The sequence below is a fragment of the Balaenoptera physalus genome (assembly GCF_965194825.1).
Source record: "Balaenoptera physalus genome assembly, chromosome: 6".
Taxonomy (NCBI): domain Eukaryota; kingdom Metazoa; phylum Chordata; class Mammalia; order Artiodactyla; family Balaenopteridae; genus Balaenoptera; species Balaenoptera physalus.
In genome coordinates this window covers 105,559,811-105,577,122 of record NC_138885.1, presented here as the reverse complement: position 1 = coordinate 105,577,122, position 17,312 = coordinate 105,559,811, and the positions used below count along the sequence as shown (strand labels likewise).

At 38.2% G+C, this 17,312-nt stretch overlaps 1 long non-coding RNA gene across 1 annotated transcript in view; it reads left to right on the top strand.

Annotated features, from left to right (window-relative positions):
* The first annotated feature begins 6,071 nt into the window (after positions 1–6,071).
* The window catches only part of LOC309663507, a 52,331-nt gene continuing 41,090 nt past the window's right edge, over positions 6,072–17,312 (top strand). Inside the window, exon 1 of the long non-coding RNA XR_014265323.1 lies at positions 6,072–17,312. This exon is cut by the window's right edge and continues 26,878 nt beyond it. This is a non-coding gene — a long non-coding RNA (uncharacterized lncRNA).

The window sequence follows — 17,312 nt, the reverse complement described above, 5'->3', positions numbered from 1 at the left end:
AAAAAACATGTATGTATAGGAAAAAACATAGTATATATAGGGTTTAATACTATCTGCAGTTTCAGGCATCCACTGGGGTCTTGGACTATATCTCCCTTGGAGAAGGGGGGACGATTATATGTACAAAGAGGAGGTCACATGGTCGGAAAATTGAGCACCAGGCAGGGACAGGGCTTCTTTACTTCTCATACCCATCCAAGTACCCTGAGACCCATTCTTCCTTGGAACCAGAAAGGACCTGAGAACCCATCAGTCCAGCCTGATTAATCCTACAGGTGAGGAAGCTGAGACCCTTGGAGGAAAAGCTTGCCCAAGATCAAAAGCATGTAACACAGTCAAGGCTACAATTTGGACTCACAGCTTCATGACAGTGCCTTTTTCACCACATCATATTTCCTCTTGCTCTGAAATTCTTTGATGGCTGTTTCTGGAGGTGTTTTTGTTGTCAAACCACCAGTATATTGCCCTCCTTACAACGTATATATTTATATATATTTTAATACTGTATAACCCAATTATATATACTATAGACAATAATATATACACTGCCCTCTTTATATTTTATGTATATTAACATATAAGTATAGTATACTATATAACATATATTACGTAACACACTAATACAATTGTTTTATATTGTGTATATATTTTGTGTTGTACATATAATGCCACTAGTTCATCAGCTCTGACTCTCTCAGGGCAACTGCTCAGCAGTGTCCCCTCTGGCTCCTCATTAACTCTCCGTCATCACCCCCACCAACCTCTTTTGCTGGACAATCCCACAGTGTTCCCCCTGTAGCTCTAAGAAAACCACGCTTGACTCCCTTGTCAAGGTCTTTTCTCATCCATAATGCTTTGCATGTGTTCTCCTCTGCTTTCTCTGTTTCTCAGCTTCTACAGATGATCTGGTTCCTAATTGTTTGCCTGTACTTGAATCCCCTACTTCCCCAAACTCAGGTGTGTCCTCCTGGTGTTTTTATATTTCCCTGGGCTTCTGACCTGGTTTTTACCTGGGGCCCTGTCTTCCTACGTGCATTATCCTGTAATCTTGCTGTGATACAAAAATCTGATCTGAGGCAACTTTATAATAAATCACTATAGCACACAGGAGGAAGTCAAGGAATTCTGGCTAAAGACACTTCTCCTTTATGTTCTTTAATCCTGAGTAACATTTTCCAAGCCAAAAAAAAAAAAAAAAAAAAACGGATAACAATATGTCTTAGTTTTAGTTTTCCATTCTTGCTATTTTTATTTTTTCCTTTTTCATTTAAATCACTATCCCAGTTCCTCCCAACCCAATGAACCCAACCCAACAATTATCCTCTGGGTCCTCTCTCCTTTGGTTTCATCGAACAACCAAGTATTCAACACAAGCTGAGAACTGTGAACATAAAGTCATTGGATAAATGTAACACACAATCCCTGCCAAGTATAAATGCCCTAATTAATTCATAGTTCATCTGTTTGAAAAGTCAGCTAGTTCAGTTTTGTGTTTTACACAGACATTATTTTATTTTCATCATGCTGAAAGCCAAATTTGGTTTTAGTGCAAGCTATGCTATACTGAAACATTAGAATCATGAAACCAACCTCCAGAAGATCTAAACATGGGTTTAGATCTAAACATCTAGATTTGAGGCTGGCTTACTTCAATTAGCCCCGAAGTGGTAATCTAACTAAATTTCTCTTAAAAGCCAGGCAGACATTTGTTTTGGTTATTTTTCAAGGACTGAGTTTTTGGCATAAAAAAGACATTGTGAGAATAAGAAATTCAAGTGACTAATAGTAACACATATCACTGCAAACTCTCTTGTACCGTTTTTTGACTTTTCCACTGATTATGAGAAACAGCAATGTCCCAGCTCAGGCTCAGAGTCAGTGGCAGAGCAGAGGAAGCTCCACTGGATGGGAGGTACTCTGTCCAGGCAACTTTGCTTTGCTGTGCTTTTTCCATCTGTAAAAGGTTGTGAATTATACTCTACTGGCTAGGAGTTAAGTCTAAAGAATGTGTCTATACTGAAAAGTGTAAGCGTAATACAAGGGGAAAGGTTTACTACAATGAAAACATAAAGCAAGATGAGCCTGATTCACCTCCTGATTCACCTACTAACGTTCTTTCTTTTGAAATATTTTTTAAACATTATACAGCCCAGTTACCCTTTTCTACAATTTACAAAATAACCATAAAGGTGACATCTTGTAGGAAAGAAGAGTGTGGTCTCTGTATGCAGACCACCTAGGGATATGCCCTGCCACTTATTTGCTGATCTAACTTCTCTGTGTCTCAATTTTTTCATTTGTAAAATGGAGATAATCCTATCACCCTCTTTTTTGTTGGTGCGAGGACTAACTGAATTAATACATGGATAGCGCTTAGAACAGTTTCTAACACATGGTAAGCACTACATATACACAAAGTTAATTGATATAAGTAATTTAATGGTCAGTCTTACATTTGAGGTTTAATGAGGAATCTTACTATCTTGTTATTTTTCTTATTGCACTAATGTGAAATTATTTATATACTGATTACAAATTATCCTCCAGAGACTATGGATTGAAATAGTATATAACGGTCTAATATTCTACATCTGGCCTTCCCGATGATATTTATTTTGCAAAAATTATGCAGGGTAGCATTATTGGGGTTTTAACACAGGGAGAGCTGGGTAGAGAAAGAGTCAAGGTAATAAAGGCAATTAAGGATAGCGTTTATCAGTAGCCAACAGTCTCCAGGGGACCATTTACATAATAACCTCAAACTACACCTCCACAGATGCTGGGGCACAGTAGCTTCTCAAAGCTGAATTTCATGAAACCAGCCACTGCAAAGGAACTTCCTTGGAAAGACTGTCTGGGGCTGAGGCTATTGACTAAAACACCAACTTTGGGGAAATACAGTTAGGAAAACCCTGATTCATAAAATTAGAGAAACCACACTCTGCATATTTATTATTTTAAAGTCCATCCAAGAGGGGAATCAAATCAAAGAGGACTTATTTTTATTAAATAAGATTCTAGAATTTGTTGCTAATCAGGGGCCTTTAAAAACAGTTATAGGATGAAAGGTTCAACTTGAACAACTTCTTTCTTTCTTTTTTTCTTTTTTCATCTGCTTTACCAAGCATATACATTTTGAACCACTCAAGCAGATCACTTCAAAAAGATATTGAAGAAATTTGTTCTCTTTTATCACAAATAGTTTTTACAGAAAGGACAGTTTTAATTACTTTTTCAAAGTGGATTTGGTACTGAATACACTGAGAGTATAAGGACTATACTGCTGAAATTTTTACAAACAGAATGTTAAGTACATGCTGTGTAGTAATCAATTTAAAAACTTATTTTTCAGGTAGTAAGAAGGTAATTGGTCTCCTCAAAATATTAAATCATTTTAATAACTGTTTAAGTTAAAGATCTGGTCTGTGGCTTCAGAAAGCCAAATATCTGCCTGATTAACATCATGTAGAATAAACACCTGAAAATTAATACAAATTTCATTTTTCATTCAAAAGTATACCATTCATTATTCATGGCCCTCCTCAGATACCAAAACAGTGCTTTATTCCTCCTCTTGGAGCTAGTTAACCACTAGATTTTAAACATTTAAATATTTCTGTGCTACAATCTTTTTGCCCATAAAACAATTATTTCTGAATCTATTTTATATCATAAACAATAAAGGTTACAAATTTCTTTGAACTGTTCACATGGAACAATTTCCTAAATACATTATCATACAACCTCAGAACAAGGAGAGACAATTGAAGTCCTGATAGTTTCTGGACCATTTTTCCACCATCTGTGGGCTCTGGTATTTTGTGTACATTATTTCTAATTATTCTGGGACAGGAAAAATTGTTATTTATATCCACATGTATATTTATCTCTCTTTTCTTCTAAGGATGGTGGAATATGGTGATGGAAGGATGTGGGTAGGCAAGCTTGGAGGGACTCAGGCCAAGTTAAATAAATCTGCATTAAAAAGAGGGAGATTGAGAGCTATGGTAAAGAGCTGGGAAGATTTACAAACCGTACTTGGCAAGAAACAAGAGAGGAGAAAAATTATTTTGGAAAATATGGGAATAAAATACAGTGGAGGGTGCGATGTAAGCCCCTCCTCCCATTTCCCATACAAATTCTGAGTAAAACCACTCTACTAAAATGTTATGGTCAGAGTGGAGTCTTCATCGTGAATGTGAAGAGGGGTTGAATTGGCACTCTGAGAACAAACAGATGATGTACAGGACTGCTGCTTCTGGACTACACTACCACACCTCTGAAGCCAAGTATTGACCCCATATCGTAGAAGACGATCTGGGGCTCTGAAAAACTCCATGGGATTCTCAGGGTCACCTTCTGGTCAAGCAGCAGAGTTGAGATTTGAATCAAGTTCCCTCCAGCTTCTCTCCATGTTCTTTCTGCTGATTATTTCCTATCCACTGAGAGACATTGTCCCCTAGACCGAGCTCTTAAGATTAATTCATCTGCTTCCCAAAGCCTAACAGCGCCTGGAACATCATAAATGTTCAGTAAAGCATTTGTCACTGATGATAGGTGTAGATGTTTTATGGTGGCCCTAGACTGTGAGCTTCCTGAGGGCAGGGTTGTCCTGCTGTTCTGCCTTCCACTGCATTCTTAGCGCTTAGCCCAGGACCTGACACAGAAGAGGTGCCAAGCAAACGTTGGAAGAATGAGTTCTCAGATCACCAGTATCTAGTCTGCAGGTTCTTTCAATTCTTAATCATTTTTTGTCGTCCATTTTCAAGATGATAACTGTCTAGTGGAAGAGTCTAGCATGGCGACTTTTCAGATTTTTAATAATGTTACAACTATGCTTAAATTGAAAACATCTTCATCTGCAATCTACCTTTCTATTTCCAGAACTTGCATCCCATGATCGATGTAATGAGTATCCATGGAAGCCATGCTTCCTCATCAGCATACCCAACAACTCTGGGCATTCCGAGACAGAAGGAGTTAGCAATAGATTTCGAAGTCTTCACAATTCAGTTCTTTTAAAGTGTATCATTTTTTCATGAAGATTATACTTCTAGGTCAAAATGGACGAGTCTTTGCTGGATGCCTCACGGATTCTAACACTGGGCTTTTTCATTTGACTGCATGATTCATTTCAAAGGAAAGATTTCTGATTTCAGCCTGTGGCTTAGAGCCCTAGATACTATCTCAGCATGGGCATGTAGAACATAAATGCCATTTCCAGCACTGTGCAACACAGCAGGGCATGAGTAGCTTGCTGACAAATAAGCTTTCCTAGGAGCAAGATATGAAACAAAACCTTGCAGAATTTAAACTTAAGAGCTAGTTTTGTTTACCCTTGCAGAGTTAATCAGATGCATCCTATCACATTGATTCTTCCACTCTCATAACACCCTGTATCACTTCTGATAGAACTTACCAAAGGTGTAATTTCACAGTTATTTGTATGATGCTGTGATGAATGGCTACCTCCCCTTACAAGACTATCAGATGTCTGACTCTAAGCTGTTATTATTGGTTGATTGTTTGGTTCACTATTACATCCCCATAGCCTAGCACAGGGCTTAAGTATTCAATAAATGTTTCTCCGTGGATAAAATGAATGATTCTACATTTATAACTGGACAGGGTCTGTTTCCTAGAAGAAGGATGAACAGCGGTAGTTCATAACTTGGCTCCAAACATAGCCCTAAACCAACAGAATCAGAATCACTGGAGATGGTTAATAAAAAGCAGAGTCTTGGGCTTTGAATCAGAATCTCTAGGGATAGTGGCATGGCAATCTACCCTTTAATTACAGACTCCAGATAATCTCAGACATACTAAAACTTGAAAACCCACTGCTACTCAGTTCTTTTATTTGATAGTATCATGCACTTCAAAGGGAAGATTTCCATTTTCAGTCTGAGATTTAGAGCCCCAATGTTATCCGGCACCCATATATCGAAGGCAAATGCCACCAGAGAAAGTCAAGAGTTCACTCAACACTGATTGCACTGTAGACTTGCCTTCGCCATGTGTGTTACTTCTACTCATCTGCTTTACTTTAAGATAGCATGAGTTCTAACAAAAAGCTGTGCTTGAGATTCTGGAATTCTCAGTCTCTGGGGACAGACATGCAATTCTTCTCATCAGTCAAGAAGCACTGGGGACAAACATTTCCAAGCCAAATGTGTACATTTGATGTGAAAAGCACACCTCTAACTAATCGTCTTGTTCCCGGCTGGAACACTTTCCCCAGAATTACGGCAAGAATGATTGAAGGACCATTCTCACCTGTTTTCCAGGCACAAAGGATTCATACTAATTTTGTCTTTGACCTTCTTTCCCTAATTTGGTGTATTTGTTTATTTTTGTCAGATTGTAAGCCAGACACTTCTCAATCAGGTAGCTGTAATGGGCAAAATGTTGACTCATTTTGTAAGACATCTGGAGAGGGGGAAAGTGTTTTGTTTCCTGAATTTGAATTATGAAAGGTGGGAGCATTTCAAAAAAGAAAAATAACTATATTGCTTATAATTTGTGCTCCCGAAATGCTGGTTAATAGCCAGACCAAGTCAAATAACACTTTGTTCCCACTTGCTAGCAGTGAATTTCCAGCAGGGCTGGGTTCACAGAGTAAACCTAATGCTGTCTTCCATTCTCCTTTACCTGTTTTGCTATACTTCAAGAGCATGTCTGCTTTTTTTTGGAAAAGGTTGTTTCCATCCATCATGTTCTCCCTTATGTAAAAACTAAAACAATTTTTGTATTTTCTTCTCAGATCTTAAACGAAGCAATCGATTATGATTGCGTGGGCGAACTCTTTACATTTTAATGAATTCTTTATCTTAGAGGAACATGTTGTGTCTTAATGTTTCAAAAGGGGTGGCAAAAAATGAACCTCAAAGTCAAATTCATCCAAATGTCTGTTGTAATTAGGGTGGGTTTAAACATTGCCATTCATCAGCACTAAAAAAGCAGTGTAACCTTTTGTAAAATTTATAGTTCTGAACTATCTCACCATTACCCGTCAAGCATATTTGAATTTTCTAAGAGTCTCCCTTCCGGTAACTCTTCTGAACCCTCTAGCAAGAGCTTTTGTTTTGTTGGAAATACAGCCCCCATGGGACTGCCTAGTTTCCCAGCCCCATGAATACTTGGAATGAGAAATCTCCTTTTTTTCTGGAAGTATTGTGCATAGAATAGGTGCCAGCCATAGATAGCACCTTCTTGAAAGTGTGGACAGAGCCTTAGTTATATTAATACATCTCTGCCTCCCAATCAGGTGTCAAACCTGGCAAAGGGAACTTGATTAGAATGAAGACATTTTCCAGGTTGAATAGGGGTAAACGAAGCCAGCTGTCACAGCAAAATTACCCAGTACCAGATGGTAGTCACTGTTGAAAACCAAGGACATGTCTGTAGATGGATCGTTAATCCACCTTAGAGAGGATGAAATGGTCAGGTCAAGTGTCCACTTCTTTTCTAATAGAAAACGGGAAAAAGTACTTAGAATTTGTGCTACAACATGAAATAAGAAAAACTCATGTAAACATCTGAATGATTTAGCACTTCTTTTTCTCATGACTTTAAATTCAAAAATAAGGACACAACCTTAAAATGTTGAGATGGTAACAGACCCAAATTAGCACTTCACAGCTGGACACAACGCAAAGTGAACCAACAGTTTTCATTGTTTTGTCACCTGCAGCTAATTAAAGCATATATTCTCCCTTTCCCTCCCCAAAACCCTTTCCCAGTTTCCCTCCCAGACCTTCATCCTTGGTGACGGCTTGCTACACCAGAGGTTGTTAAAATGTGAGCCCTATGCCAGTGGCATCAGTAGTAGCTCCTGAGAATTTATGAGAAATATAAAATTTCAAGTCCCACCCTAGACCCACTGAACCAGAAACTCCAGGATAAAAGCTTGGCAACCTGTGTTTAAAAGAGTCCTCGAGGTGATTTTGATGTTCACTAAAATTTAAGAACTACAGGCCCAAGCCATGTGTCACACTGACCTTAATTACAATTTGTTTTATTTGCATTTAAGATTTTCTCATTTTATAAGTAGCATAAGGGGAACAGGGGTCTAGGTGAATGAGAGAAGGGACCTACAATCCAACCACTTTGGGATGCTAAGGGTTGCAAAATGTAAACGTTCTGCTGTTTCTCTATCCTTATTTTCTTGATTTCTCCACACGATTTCGATGGCATGTAGGCGCTTTCCTGAATTCTTAGGCTCCACACGTTCTATATTTTATAAGAAGGTCTGATAATTTCCCCTTCTCCAATTCAATAAGATTTTGTCTACTTCTTTCCAGTAGTTTCCAATTAACAAGTTCTTAGAATTTCTATTACCATCTCTAAAGTTTTCTCCCACTACATTAAATACTTATTTTATTAAATACTTATTTACAGCAATAGTTCTCAATTTTGACGTCATATTAGAATCACATAGGGAAGCTTTTCAAAAAAAATCCCAATGCTGGAATGTACTCCAAACTAATTAAATTGAAATATCTGGGAGTAGGATCTAGACATCAGTACGTTTTTTTTTTTCAAGCTCTTAATTGTGCAGCCTGAATTCAGAACCACTATGTTATAGAATATATATGCAACCTATTTTAACATGTTTCTTTATTAATCTTGGAAATTTAATTCAGGATCTGGTTATACGAACACCCATGTATCAAATACCCTTTTTAATCCATTAATCACATAAAAAAACTCCATATACATATGCAGGCAAAGAAAATGACTAAACAGAATACGTTCTTCTTGGAATTCAATATCAACAAAAGTTGACAATGCCTTACTTAGGGCAGTGATAGTAGTCTACGGAAAATATGATATTTGTAGTAAAGGCCAGTATTAAAAGAGGAGAAATAAAAACTCATTAATAGAAACAAAATTTTGGACTCTTTTCTTATATTTACAACTTGTTTCTGATGCAGATTAGCTTCAAAAGAAGGTCTCGAAAGCTGAGTGCTACCATGTGAGTACATCCCTCCTAAGAATGTAAGAGAAAATGGGGAGCCATAAGCTATGTGAGAATACAATCTCAGACTTGAAGTAGGAAGCAGCAGCTGCTTATCTGAGAGTTAACAGATATCTACTTTCTGACATTTCTACTAAGGCTTCAGTCACTCTTAAGATGCAATTTTTAAAAATATAATGGAAAAGAGCTTTCATTCTTACCAATGTATTTACATTGCATAAAATCCTGGGTAATCATGTCCAGAGGAACTCAAATATATAAAATGCAGAAACTTCAACCTTGATCATACGATGCAGGGAAGCACAAGCCAGCAGAAACAAAGTCATGTTTTCCATAGAAGAGCAAGTCTGACTCCAGTGGATTTATATTAGGAAACTGACACATTTAAAAGAAATGAAGGAACACAAAGCATTTCTGTGGAAGTTCAAGATTTATGCTTATTGAGCATACAGGATACTCATGATTATATAGCCGGTTTGTGGTACAAAGGAGAAATATAAAGAATCCCAGAGTTATTCGCCATAGCCCTTAATTTCACTGCCTAGTCAGGGGTCAGCAAGCATTTTCTGTAAAGAGGCACATAGCAAATATTTTCTGCTTTGCAGATCATACCGTCTGTGTTGATACTACACAACTCTGCCACTGTGGAACAGAAGCAACCACAGACAATATCAGTGAGGTTGGGTTCCAGTAAAACACATTTTACAAAAACAAGCAGCTGGCCAGCCCTGGCTCATAGGGCAGGCATGGCTGCACGCTGGTCTAGTGCATCATTTCTTTTTTTCTTTAAATTAATTAATTAATTTATTTTTATTTATTTATTTTTTTTTTTGGCTGCATTGGGTCTTCGTTGCTGTGCGCGGGCTTTCTCTAGTTGAGGCAAGCGGGGGCTACTCTTCGTTGCAGTGCGCGGGTTTCTCATTGTGGTGGCTTCTCTTTGTTGTGGAGCACAGGCTCTAGGTCTGTGGGCTTCCAGTAGTTGTGGCTTGCAGGCTCTAGAGCACAGGCTCAGTAGTTGTGGCTTGCGGGCTCTGGAGCGCAGGCTCAGTAGTTGTGGCGCACGGGCTTTGTTGGTCCGCGGCATGTGGGATCTTCCCGGACCAGGGCTCAAACCCGTGTCCCCTGCATTGGCAGGCGGATTCTTAACCACTGTGCCACCTAGGAAGCACCATAGTGCATCATTTCTATGTGTGACCACACAACTCATCTGCCTTGAAAGTCCCTGCCTCCACCCACCGTCCTATGCTGGTGAGGCCTTGAGATCTGTCAACAGATCTGAGTCTTCTTACAACTCCTCCAAGGTAATTGGATCCATTTCACCTTTTAGGCTGAGGACTCTAAAATCAGGATCTCTAGCATAAAGCAGGCTCTTATAGCCTGAAGGCTTTTCTTATCATGCCAATTGCCTCCTCTGTATTTCCACTTAGATATTCCGTGGGCAACTCAAACTCAACTCAAAAGCCATTGTTTTCCTCAGAAGACCTACCCCTCATTGTGGACTTTCTGTATAAAGAATGGCCCTCCCATCTACACAGCTATCCAAGCTGAAGACCTGAGAATTAGAGGCAACCTACACGGCCATGGCAATGGCTAGGTAAGATGTGGCAGATGCATACTATAGACTACTTTTCCATGCTAGGCAGCATCAAAAGCCATGAATTTCAGATCCATACGGCAGCATGAGTGAATCTCAAACACCCAGTGCTGGAAGTGCCAAAGGTAAGAAACCAAACACGCTCTGTGATGTAATACCATTTGTGTAATTTAAAACTCATTCAATAATAAAAACAACAGTGTTTTTCAAAGATATAAAAATTCTGGTTCATAAACCGAACACACTAAAGTGGGGGCCTTTGGAGTGGAGGGTGGGAAAAAAAAGAAAAAGAATATCAACAAAATAAGAGAAGAAACTTACCAGATCAATGATGATAGTAAGCCATCATGATTAACTCAATTCTCTGTACTTAAAAATGTTTTTTTGAAGTAGAAAAGACATAATACAAGGCTGCAAATCATATGTGCCACTAAAATGGGTGAAGCAAATAACTATTTGCCAATCATGATGTTTAAAAATTTAACAAGACCCAAGAAGGAAGAGATATGAGAACATATGTATATGTATAACTGATTCACTCTGTTATAAAACAGAAACTAACACACCATTGTAAAGCAATTATACTCCAATAAAGATGTTAAAAATAAATAAATAAATAAATAAATAAAAAGCAAAAAGAAAATTTAACAAAATTGAGGTTACATAACAATGGAAATTTGAACTATTTAGATCTTTTTCAGTTATATAGCATAAACTTTTGTTCATCTCATTATTAAATTATTCTACTACAAATGAAATTTTCTAGAGTTTACTAAAGAAGCCTGACATTAGCCCATTTCGTGATGCAAATGTCTTTAAATCTGCTGCTGTAATGAGCTGTCCAGATGTGGTGCAGGGTATCAAAACACACACCACATGCAACAAAGCATGATTCAACCAGACACACACCATGACATCATCGCATAAGGCTTCTTTAGATAACATAGATCACATAAAAGTTTATAAGCAGAAACTCGAGAGGCTAAGTTGTCAGTTTCAATTTGGAAAATTATTGCTTGATCAAAATATAGATATAATATTTTTTATTCTCTGCAAGAATAATTCAAAGTGAAAACACCACCAGTTGCTGCTAAAGGGAGCATAAGCCAACTGAAGGATGATTAAACTGGCCAGTCTCTAATGTGTGCCTTAGTGAAATTTTTGAACTTTGTGGTCAATGATACAAACTCTTGAAAAAATTATTTAGGAACTAAGGCTTTTTGATTAAAGCTGAATATCTTAGATGTGAGAACAAGCCACAACTTTTATCAATGCAAGCATGAAAAACAGCAAAATGGTATTTTACTTTATTTATTTTATCTTACTTTATATTTTAGAAATATGGTATAGATCTTTTAATTTGTTACTAAATTTTCACTTTTCCATTGGTTTCAGTGGCATAATATAGAAAGACAGGACTAAATATAGATTATCCCCCTGGCTCTTCAAAATCACTTTAATTCTACTTCTCTCAAACCAGTAAGCATATGCAAACCCAACATCAAAACCATTCTTAGAACAGAAACAAACTCACAGACATAGAAAACAAACTTAACGGTTACCAAAGGGGAAAGAGCGGGGAGGGAGGGATAAATTAGGAGTTGGAGATTAGCAGATACAAACTAGCATATATATATATAAAATAGATAAACAATAAGGACCTACTGTTTAGCACAGGGAACTATATTCAAAATCCTATAATAGACCATAAAGGAAAAGAATATGAAAAAAATATGTATATATATGTATAACTGAATCACTTTACTATACACCAGAAACTAACAAAACACTGTAAATCAACTATACTTCAGTTAAAAAAAAAATTCTTAGGAAAAACTGCAGTGTAGACAAAGGCCATTTCAAGGCCTCTGTACGTTCCCTTTCCTTTTCCCTTCCTCATTACTTGTCCCCGCCTGACCGCCACACAAGGTCCTTGTACCACTGTTCCCCACTTCTGCCAACTTATTTCAGGCATGTCTCCTTCCTTTCCTTCATTCAGAATATCCTGTGCTCTGTCGCAAGAGACACTGTGCGTAAGTGCTTTACAAACTGCAAGTCACTTTACAAGGCCTTTTTCATTACCTACAGTGATCAATATTAAGTAGGCTAAAATAAATATTCATTATTTTTAAATAATAGAAAATTTAATTGGAGTAGGTAGGAAGGAATTATTGAGAATGAGTCTTCTGCTCTTTTATTTCCAGGTATGTTGGCAGCGATTGCTAATAAGCTGATGTGTTACTGCCTTTCCTAGCCATGTCTGGATTTTCACAGACGGCAAGATACTCTAATCCTAAGGAATTTAAAGATACAGATATCTAATGGTAAAATTCCAGACCCTGGACTTTCGGCTAGCAGGGAAGGGCTGGAGCGGAGAGCATCCTGGAAACACCTTCTAAGGCAGCCACACACCACACAGTATTGGCTGCCACTCAGCTCAGTCCAGGTTCTATAAATATTGGCCTGGCATTGGAGAAAAAATCCAAAAATAAACGGTGATTATATAAATTCTAATTTTAAGTGTGTTGACAAGTTTCTGTGACTCTATATCCTATTTCTTTTCAATAATTTTTTTATTTTTTGTTTATTTATTTTTGGCTGCATTGGGTCTTCATTGCTGTACACGGGCTTTCTCTAGTCGCGGCGAGAGGGGGCTTCTCATTGCGGTGGCTTCTCTTGTTGCAGAGCACGGAATCTAGGTGCACGGGCTTCAGTAGTTGTGGCACGTGGGCTCAGTAGTTGTGGCGCACGGGCTTAGTTGCTCCGCAGCATGTGGGATCTTCCCGGACCAGGGATTGAACCCGTGTCCCCTGCATTGGCAGGCGGATTCTTAACCACTGTGCCACCAGGGAAGTCCTTTGTATCCTGTTTTGAACAGTCAACACTTTGTCTTAAATTCCTGTCTTGTCAGATTTTACAATATGGGGACTTTGTTATTAAAACTAATCTGGGTGGACATAGACGATATTACATTTTAAGCCATCTGAATGTATATTTTATATCTTTAACTGGAATTTGTTACTGCTGTTTTAGATTTTTTTTTTTTACTGTTGTTATTTAATGATGAGGCTAAAATTATTCATGTTTTGAAATCTCATTGGAAATGGCAAGCTATGAACAACTGTCTTTCATCCAAACCATTAGAACAATGACACATGTTGACTCACTGGGGTCTTGTTACATCCAGTCTGGATTTTAGACAAGGACTATAAACTCAAGCCAGTTTCCTCAACCTAAAGTGCTATATCACCATATTTGGGCAAGGACTGTAGTGGTTCTATTATAAGCTTCTAGACTGGGTCTAGACGTTGAAAATTTGAAGCAAATTTTTTTTCTATATACAAAGTTAAATCACCATATATTTGATACCCATTAAGTAAACAAGTTCATTTTAATGTAACCATATATTAGAGTTTAAAACATATGGGGACCTTTTAAAAAATAATGATGTTAAAATGCTTTTCCCCACCTTCATCCCTTAATTGATGCTTAAGGTAGAAGCAACCCAATATCTCTGCTGGACCTTAGATGTAGATGGGTAGGTCTTTGCTTATCCTAAGTTAATGGTGGAAACAATATTATCTCTATGTTGGGTACCCTTTTAATATCTGAGTCCTACCATTTAGGGCAGATTTACAGGCTCAAAATAAAGTTGGCTTTCCTCGGAGACAGAAGGAAGTACTATTTTATGTCCTTAACTTAGGGATACACTCTCATGAACCCTTTCTGATATGATTCCCATATAAGAATTTTCTCAGTCATTTTATTTAGCAAATAGTTATTGAGTCCCTTCTATGTGTCAGGCACTGAACTGAGTACTGGAGGTACTGGCAGAAACAAGACAAAAATCATCCCTTCCCTCATGGAGTTTATAGTCTAATGTCAGAGACTAACGTTAAACAAATAATTATATAAATATCCATTTAAATGACAATGAGGGTCATAAAAGTGGGAGAAAAATAAAGTACTATTATAGTGCATAATAGGGGCATATACTCTGATTTGGGGAACTGGTGAAAAAACGAACTTAAGCTGAAGCTTGGTGATAGCCAAAGAGGGAGGGGAAGAGTGTATCAGGCAGAGCACATGCAAAGGTCTGAGTTTGAAATGAACTTGAGGGAATTCCCCAGTGGTCCAGTGGTTAGGACTCTGTGATTTCATTGTCTAGGGCATGGGTTCATCCCTGGTAGGGGAACTAAGATCCCCCAAACCTTGTGGCATGGCCTAAACAAATAAATTAATAAATAAGAAATGATCTTGAGCTTTCTGGGGACTGAAAGAAGGCCACAGGGTGAAGCATAGTGAGTGATGGGGAGAATGAGGCTGGTCTTTGTGTCATGACACAAAACTTCTATATCACTTAAAATCATTGAAAAAAAACTAAATTACAGAAAAACATACATTTTAAATCCCATATTTGTAAAAAAAAAAAAAAACTGTATATTTTTTTCGTAGGTCAAACAAAACATCTAGAAATGTATTTGCCAAATTCTGAAAGTGATTTCCTTTGGGAAATGAAGTTGATCAAAGGAAAATGGGGATTTGCACTTTCGACTTTACAGATTTCAAATGTGTTTGAATTGATGAACATCTGTTCTCTTTATATTTTTAACAAAGCAGTCTGTTAGTGTCCCCTTTTTCTTCTCAACAAAAGCATGTGACATCAGGATTGGCAATGCTTTCATGTGTGTCATCTAAAATGAGTGATTTTGGGGACTTCCCTGGTGGCACAGTGGTTGAGAATCCGCCTGCCAATGCAGGGGACACAGGTTCAAACCCTTGTCCAGGAAGATCCCACATGCCACGGAGCAACTAAGCCCATGTGCCACAATTGCTGAGCCTGCGCTCTAGAGCCCGTGAGCCACAGCTACTGAGCTCGTGCGCCACAACTACCGAAGCCCATGCGCCTAGAGCCTGTGCTCCGCAACAAGAGAAGCCACTGCAATGAGAAGCCCATGCACCGCAACGAAGAGTAGCCCCCGCTCGCCGCAACTAGAGAAAGCCCGTGCACAGCAATGAAGACCCAACGCAGCCAAAAATAAAATAATTAATTAATTAATAAAACGAGTGACTTTTTCCTTTTTCAGCTATACCCCTGACGATTCTTCAAATTGTTCTACAGTACATGAGGCACCCACACATCTCGCTGCTATGTGGATATAAGTGTAGACACGTAGGGATCATCAGCCAAGGGGTGTGGGTCAACACCCATAGGGACATTCTATGAGTCTCACGTGCAAATTTTCAGAGAAGAGGCAGAGGTATTCCTAGTGCAATGCCAAAAATGAAATCATCGTGAACTGTAGCAATTGGCTTTAAGCTCTCAAGTACCCCTATAGTTTTCTCTGTACTAATTTTGGTTTCACTTAGCCAAAGTAGGAAAATACAATGGTAATTAGTGATATCTCAGTAATCCACCCCTGGAATTTTTTGGCAATGTGTTTAGAAAATTAAGCATTTTGAAAAATAATTTCCCAAAATGCAAAATAATTTTACTACCTAAAACAAATGAATCCTTTATTCCTGATATTGAGTACACATAAATAATCCCAAGTGGAGATCTTTTCGGCATAAAGCTTGATTTCTTTTTTTAATAGAAAAGAAGACCCAGGTACTGTTTATCAGCTATATAAGCCAAAAAAATAAAAAAATCAGTCTTTCAAAGCCAACAATACTTAAAACTTGAATATATTTAGATTTCTGGGATGGCTGAATTATAATCAACATGGAAAAGAAAACATCACTAAAACATTCTCTTGACCAAAATACACACTCCACCCTTCGGCCACTTCCTCAGGCAAGCGTGTGGACATAAAACTATTTACCCTCCCTCGTCTGCTTCTTAACTAGTCACCATTGTTAATTAGAGGAATCCAGGTCAGTTTGCCCAAACAAGTCAATGAAATGTATTGTTAACAGATGCTATGGGCACCTATGATCATTTTATTATCATCCTATCATCTGGAAGCGTCATGGGAAATGAAATAGTTTCTACAGAGATTTGTTGTTGAAATGCTACAAAATGCAAAACAACTATGAAACACATCTACTGAATAAATCAGACCAAATGAAAATAAAAACTATCCTCCACATTAAGAACTGGGGAGAAATGGAATAAAGATGGTGCTTAAAGAGAGAATAAAATTCCCCCAGTATTATGCTAGTTCATGGTGGCAATAAAAGCATTAATTCTTGGAGAAAGAGTGAGAGTGATTTCACCAGTTCAGCGACTACTAAAAATCTCTGTTCTTACCTTAAAGTCAAATAGATTTTAAACACAAATATCTCTTGAGGCTTGACATTAGTTAAAAAGTGATTGTTCACTGGAGGGTAGGGGAAAGGGGGGTGTGGATGGGAAAAGGTGAGTGGGCACAAGGCATATTTATAATGAATTTTTTTTTTTCCAAAATAAATTTATTTATGGCTGTGTTGAGTCTTTGTTTCTGTGCGAGGGCTTTCTCTAGATGCGGCGAGCGGGGGCCACTCTTCATCGCGGTGCGCGTGCCTCTCACTATCGCGGCCTCTTTTGTTGCGGAGCACAGGCTCCAGACGCGCAGGCTCAGTAGTTGTGGCTCACGGGCCCAGTTGCTCCGCGGCATGTGGGATCCTCCCAGACCAGGGCTCGAACCCGTGTCCCCTGCATTGGCAGGCAGATTCTCAACCACTGCGCCACCAGGGAAGCCCATGAATATATTTTTAAAGAAAACATTTCATATCATTAGGAAGTCTATTAAGTTC